The 7840-nt window shown below is 33.3% G+C and overlaps 1 long non-coding RNA gene across 1 annotated transcript; it reads left to right on the forward strand.

Annotated features, from left to right (window-relative positions):
• The first annotated feature begins 252 nt into the window (after window positions 1–252).
• LOC147077349 (uncharacterized) lies at window positions 253–7251 on the forward strand. The gene is made up of 3 exons (XR_015069811.1): window positions 253–456; window positions 768–920; window positions 5667–7251. It is a non-coding gene; the product is annotated as an uncharacterized LOC147077349 (long non-coding RNA).
• The last annotated feature ends 589 nt before the right edge of the window (window positions 7252–7840 follow it).

The following is a 7840-nucleotide window of genomic DNA, read 5'->3' on the forward strand; positions in this document are numbered from 1 at the left end:
GATATCGTCAGTGTTGCTATCATAGGAGAAAAAAAAAACAATTGGATTAATTTGTTATTATATACCGAGATGCGATGTTCTCGTTATGATGGAGGAAATGCTGACGATCATTTTCATACCATTGTTTTGTTTAGACAACATAATACTTAAACCTATTATTAAATTGTGTCACCATGTTAAGTGCGTATTTTTATTAAGGTATTGCTCCCGGAAATACTTTTCAGTATGTCGGCAACACTATTCTAACATTACCTTGAAAGGATCCTGTCTGTCACGTAACACGTTGCTTCTGGAATATATACACTTAACATGGATGTAAAGCAAGAATGTGATGGATAACACTCGGATATAGAAGACAAGCCTTTGTTTGACACGCTGACGAGCCGTCCAATCAACCCGGACCCTTGCACTCATGTAACGCAAGAGAATGCGGACATTTCAAGTTGCAATTTCGTGGTTAGTTTTTGGAAACTAAATTCTTTTACAATCACTTTAGATTGAGAATAATAACGATTGGTATACTATTATAATAATATGTTGCTTATTTACAATCTATGTAAGGTCATTCGATGACATTAAACGTGGTTTCAAAAGAATACTTTATTAAGCAATTTGGCAGCTACGATACATCTGTGATATTATAGGTTAGGTTAGGTTATCTACTAATTCTTGTTAAATATAAATATTATACAATGTTATATTATGGTGATTACGAGACCCGAAACTGTTTTCACCGTGTTTACAAAATGTAATAATGCTTCTTTCAGTACCTTAATATGGCGGACCTCTCTAATATAAAATCTGAGACAGATGATCAACCAGCTGTCGTCAAGCGTGAGATAATTGAAGATATAACACACCCATTATATAATGATGAATACCCTCAACCGGGTTGTTCGAATTCAGATTACAGGCCAATTGTAAGTAGTTATAGTGTGTGCTGTCTTATATAGAAGGTTGGAATTCGAAATTCAACTCTGAAACTCATTTCTCCGTTATTAATTCGCTCACACTGATATTTTTAAACAATTTATGTGTACCTAGGTTTATAAATCTTTCGTCAAATCATGAGCATTCATTTATGATGATTTATACATCATAATTATTCGAATGTAAAGCAATAGTTAATGCGATTATCTAAAATTGCGATTAATTGTATGGTGAATAAAATTAATGGCCCGTGAGTCCTTTTTAGGTAGGTAATACAAGGTAAGCCTATTGTCTATAAAAACTACTTGCAGTCGTTAAATACGTGAAATGGGGTGAGAATAGACCAATTATTCTATTTTCAAAACTTTTTGTAACAGATTAATGTTGTAAGCCTCAAATTCTACTAAATTATCTACCATGCTACACGACAACATAAATTCAGGCGTTCCAGCTAATGGGTTTGACAGGTCAAAACTGGCGCACTGCGCATGCGTTATAAGTAAACCGGAATAATTTTAGATTTAACGTTTAGTTCACTGTAACAGCTGACTTCAAAACATTTTCTGACCGTCAGAAGTGGTTTGGTCGGAAACGTCAAACCACTTCTCACGATTTGTCATTGTAATAACTGTCAAGGAGGACCTAGCCTAAAAACGATGTCATTTATTATATTCCGTACCTATGGTATGTTCTCTACATAATATTATTGCGTTACCTATGAACATTTTAATAATTTTAGGATTAAGAAAAATTGAGATTCTTCCGCATTTATATAATTCGTGAGATGTTCATATTAATATTTTAGACATTTACACAGTAAGAGTTCAGTAGAATAGGGTCGGTTTATTATAGCGTAGTAACCGATACCTATTATTCATTAGTAACCGTATGCGAACAATAAATCGATTTTGGGCGTATTTTCCCATGATTCCACACAAATTTTGTACCTACCTATGCATAGAGTTCGATTCGATATCATCACTTGTTTGGTATTTAGTGAGAGGTGGTAGGATTCGCTACTCGACTGAAAAATTACAACAAGATGGATTAAACTAAAATACCCGACTTAATTTGTCTGTTCGTACACGTTTAGTTACTAAATTATTCGCCACTCGACTAAACTACTCGCCTGACCCGGAGCGGGCTTAAGGGTGTTTCCATTAGCGCAGCGACAAAATTAAACCGCATTGACGTGCCTATTCAATCGTGAAGACTCAACACCTGAAGGGCAAAATGAAGCAGTACGCAAACAAGAAGCAAAACGCAACATTATCTTCAAAGGAGGTATAGTGCTTCGAACGGTATCCAATAATGCAACAGAAATACTGAATGGATATTTATGATCGTGTAACAGTTTGCATTATATTTTTGATTATGCTCACATGACATGATCAACCCAACTAGCGGGTTGACATTAGATTTTCCAGCCTGGAAATGACCTGCCAATGGTTTCGATAACCGGAATCGTTTCACAAACGCCTCGTCTGTCATTTTGAATGGATCCGTCCGGTAACCAGATCTTAACAACAAAATTTCAGCGTGAATCACTTCCATTTTGGGTACGTGTATAATAACCTTAAATGTAGTAATGACATTTTAATATTATTTAATCAGTTCTTATTAGTTATCATTGAATTCTTAAAACGATTGATTGTTAAAGTACGTAGCAAATTTATCCTTAAAGAAGCTACTTACTTCACAATTTACCTTATAATAGTGTTATTACAATATTCAGTACCTACGAAAATGTGAACGGAACTTCCAATGTATTTTACATTTGCCACTCTTTGACTGTCGGCGGCTACCTTACTACATGGCACTGGTGTCGTTAACTTTGGTTGGGAAGAAATAATTTATGATATACCTATACATAGATTTTATTCTTGCGCGCCCGGCAAAACGTAACTTCGTTAATATAAAATTTTAACAATTCAAAACTAAATACATGCAATACTATCTCAATAACACGAAATGGAACGCAATTTTTAATGAACCCACGAGCCGGAACGGTATCTTGTAAAATTTTACGAACCAGAATAGCGCCCCGGTCTATTTCGAGCCCTGATTGGACCATCACTGATTGTAACTTGGGAACTATCTTACATTGATCATTCATTTGTTGAACTTTGATTTATTATAATTTAACCATGTTGCGTGTTCGCAACACATAAAAATAGTATTGGAGGGCCATTTTAGAAAAAATACGTATTTTTTATAGGAGAAAAAGGTTGCATTTAATTTATTTTGAATAAAATGACAGTATTCTCCGATCGTATATATCTACCACATCATGCAGACTGCATTGTATATAGGTACGTACTTGTTGTATGTTATCAATGTCATCCATATATGCAATGTGTTTCATTTATGCTTCATTTTTTAATAAATTAAGATCGATGATTTCACTAGAATGTGAATCGCAAAAAAGCAGTGCATTTATTTGATGTAATTGAGTCTGTAGGGTCTCACCTAGATTGGACTCCATGTACGCCAATTTTGTCTATTATCCAATCCGTATAGTCAAAAATGAGCGTCATCGCATAAGTAAAAGATTATTTTGACAATTTGGAATCGGTGAGCGATCGTTACTCTATTCATGGTTGCCTGTCTAAATACTGTTCATAAATGTCAAAAAGCATGCGCAGTATCAGCTCGGTTTGACAGCTAACCCGTTCGTTGGTTCTATCTAAGCAAACAACAATCAGAAAGGCAAATGACATTTAATGAAAATCGGGCTCAATTTACCGAGAGTACACCGCAGAGAAACGGCAGATTTTTTTTACAATACTTGAAAGCATCTAAGCGACACCTTTTGAGCATAGACAATCATTGAAAAAATTGGTATTATATGGCTAAATCGCTATTATAAGCGTAGACAATAAGTACAAACATAAAAATCTTTTACAACGAATAAAATTCAAACATTTTCAATTAGGTATCTAATAAAATACGCCGTTTTCAAAAATCAGTATAGCATATTATAGTTCGTCAATGCATTTCATAAAATTTTAATAATTATAAAGTTAAATTTGACACAAAGACACACGTGCTTAAACTTTCGTATAAAAACGCTCTAAATAGGTAGGTATGTATGCAAAAATAAGGAACATTTTTCAAAATTACGTTATAGATAACAATATTTTTTATATAAAATTTAGCCGTGTTAACTAAACGATATTGTTATTATTTCAGATAATTCCGACTTAAATTTAATCAATAAAATAAGAAATACGAGTGAAAATGGCTCGAATGGCTTTTATTTACTCTTTGATTAGTGATTGTTTTTATAAGATAATATAATATATCCATAGTCGGTATTCCGTCTTTATTTTGTATTCATTTAATTAAATGTATAATAAATAAAACAGGATCCAGTTTATGAGCCCCACGAAAACATTTCGCTTCCACAAACAAATGGCCCGGTCAAATAGCCTCGATAAACGGCTCTCACTGATTGAAATTAAACGTCAATGGTTTTCATTAAAATGCCACCTTTCCTACTTAAAACTTACCTTTCGGCATAATTTACCAATCATAAATATTCATGAAGCGTGTTATCTCTTATATTAAATATTATATTAAACTAACCTTGTATTTTTTTTAATCTCAATTTTCTCGGTTATGCGTTAATACGGAATACTGAATATAGATATATATTACAATCTTATAAGAACAATCACTAATCAAAGAGTAACTAAAAGCCACCCAAGCCATTTTCACTCGTATTTCTTATTGTATTGATAAAATTTGAGTCGGAATTATCTCAACTTATAAAAATGTCGTTTAGTTAACACAGCTCAATTTTATATATAAAATATTGTTCTCTATAACGTAATTTTGAAAAATGCTCCTTATTTTCGCATACCTACCTACCTATTTAGAGCGTTTTTATACGAAGGTTTAACGCTCGCACAAACCAACGCAAATATTCTCCAAGTACTCCGTCAAAATATCCCGAAAAAAGCACCCACCATCGGTACGGAAGGTCCGGTCAAAAGAGTTTCAAAAAAGCCAACGCCGCTGATTCTCCCTACTTACCTGTTGTTAATGAACAAACGTAACATTTATTTACGTAGGGGATCAAAAGATACAATGAAAGCCATCAATTTGTCATATATTTGGCTATTTTTTGAGACTCTTTTGACCGGATCTTCCATATCGATGCAGGTGCTTCTTTTGGGTTTTTTGACGGGGTAAATGCGAATGGATGGCAGTGTCAGAGACAAATTATAACTTGATGAATTTTTTTATGAAATGTATGAATTAACTTTGGCGAACTCTATCTATACTGATTTTTGAAAATGGCGAATTTTATTAATTTAAAATGTTTGAATTTTATACATTGTAAATGATTTTTATATTTGTACTTATTGTCTACGCTTATAATAGCGTTTTAGCCATATATTAGCGGTTTTTTTCTATGATTGTCTATGCTCAAAAAATCTCGCTTAGATGCTTTCAACTATTGAGAAAAGAAATTTGACGTTTATCGAGGGTGTACGGTCGTAATATAGAGCCCAGAACACGATATAATTATTGTTTTCTATGATGATGTATACACACATATAACTGCATTGCTTTGAACCACCTATGGATCTTTCCGTAACAATATTTGACTCTCACTTCGCTATTTAATAATGTCTGAATTAGCTGAAAAACAAAAGCGTCATAAAAACAAATTGAATGTTATAACTAATAATTGATAATATTGATTTCGACTTTTACGATTTTTCTAGGTCTCTTCCAAGGGATTTTTTACAAGGCATCACGATACAGATGAGAGTCAACAATCCTCTGACGATGGTATCCAGGATAGAACGATACAGTATTCAGAAGTGACTAAAGAAGAGAATCACATTAAACAAGAAATCTTAGAACGAGATGCGCCAAAGGAAATTCGACTTATTCTTAGAAGAGTAATCCATTTCTCACGTAATTTCATTTGTTGCATTTGTAACGAAGTTTTAGGATGCGGAAATGCTCTAAAAACTCACAAAATGGTGCACATGGAGGTGTTTCCTGATCAAAATCAAAGCATAGTAGTCTCACAACATAGCAATGTCAAAGTACATACAAAGACAATTACTGGTGAAAAACCTTATAAATGCAAACTATCTTCATATAGAAGTACGATATCTAGTAATCTTAAAAAACATACAATGACACATACTGGTGAAAAACCTTATAAATGCAATGTGTGTTCATATAGATGCTCGCAGATTAATGATCTTAAAAGACATAAAATGACACATTCCGGTGAAAAACCTTACAAATGCAATATATGTTCATATGGGTCCTCGAGACTCGATGATCTTAAAAAACATAAAATGACACATTCCGGTGAAAAACCTTACAAATGCAATATATGTTCATATGGGTCCACGAGACTCGGTGATCTTAAGAAACATAAAATGAAACATACTGGTGAAAAACCTTATAAATGCAATGTGTGTTCATATAGATGCTCGCAGATTAATGATCTTAAAAGACATAAAATGACACATTCCGGTGAAAATCCTTATAAATGCAATGTATGCTCATATGGGTCCTCGAGACTAGATGATCTTAAAAAACATAAAATGGCTCATACCGGTGAAAACCCTTATAAATGTAATGTATGTTCATATGGTTCCTTGAGATTCAGTGATCTTAAGCAACATAAAATGACACTTACTGGTGAAAAACCTTATAAATGCAATGTGTGTTCATTTAGATTCTCAAAATCTGGTTATCTTAAAACACATCAAATGACACATACTGGTGAAAAACCTTATAAATGCAATGTATGTTCATATAGATGCTCGCAACTTGGTAATCTTATAAAACATCAAATGACACATACTGGTGAAAAACCTTATAAATGCAATGTATGTTCATATAGATGCTCGCAACTTGGTAATCTTATAAAACATGAAATGACACATACTGGTGAAAAACCTTATAAATGCAAAGTTTGTTCATATAGATGCTCACAACTTGGTAATCTTATAAAACATGAAATGAGACATGTTGGTGAATAACCTTTTTAAAACAATATTATTCATATTAGTTGTATAAAATATTATTACGAAAATGTACGAAAATACTATTCATACTAAAATAGTATTTTCAAGTGACCCACGAAATGTTAGTATGATTTGGAATTATGCTAAGAGACTTCAGAGCGACATTTTTTCTTGAAGGCGCAGTGTCGTGTCTAGCTAACAAGGGAAAACAATTTACATATAATGAATTATGACAATTACATATTGAAATTTCTCTTAACGTGTTTACTGTCAACAAATGGTGATACTGCATTGTATTATTAATTTAATAAATCGCAAAATAATAAATACATATTTTACTTTTACTTTTTAATAAATCTGGACCGGTTTCGTCCTCTTCAAAAGGACATTATTAACTTTAGAATTGTCTCTTGAGGAAGTACTATAAATTTTGCGTTTTATTAATTTAACCAATAATATATATAGGAATATTATATAATTATTTTTTAGGTTCATTATCTTGAGTAACAATGACCCACCTTTTTAGTTTCACCGTCTGCTTGAAGGGTGGTTATATGGATTATTATAACACAAAAGGATTACACTGGTTTATAATGTTGAAACAAGCGTTGCTTTCTGTTGGCATGGTATATCCGCCGCGTGGGCAGTGGACCCTTGCGTGGTACTACCGCTTTCGCATTTTTTTTTCATACTGATTGGAAAATATCTCTAATTATTATCTTGTGAAGAGAGGGAGGGAGATGCGTAGGAAGTCTGAAAAGTATAGCTAAATTCCCGAATATTCTCAGGTCTTTTTGGGTTTTGAAAATGTACCGTTGCTTGGGATCGAAGCGACCTTGGCTCGGCCGAGGCTAGGGGACAGAAAATAGCCTTGGGCGCAGGCAGGTATTCGAAGATCGCCTTCC

The sequence above is a fragment of the Rhyacophila brunnea genome, unplaced genomic scaffold, assembly GCF_057557595.1.
Source record: "Rhyacophila brunnea isolate RB1 unplaced genomic scaffold, BYU_Rbru_1.0 scaffold_13, whole genome shotgun sequence".
In the NCBI taxonomy this organism is placed as follows: Eukaryota; Metazoa; Arthropoda; class Insecta; order Trichoptera; family Rhyacophilidae; genus Rhyacophila; species Rhyacophila brunnea.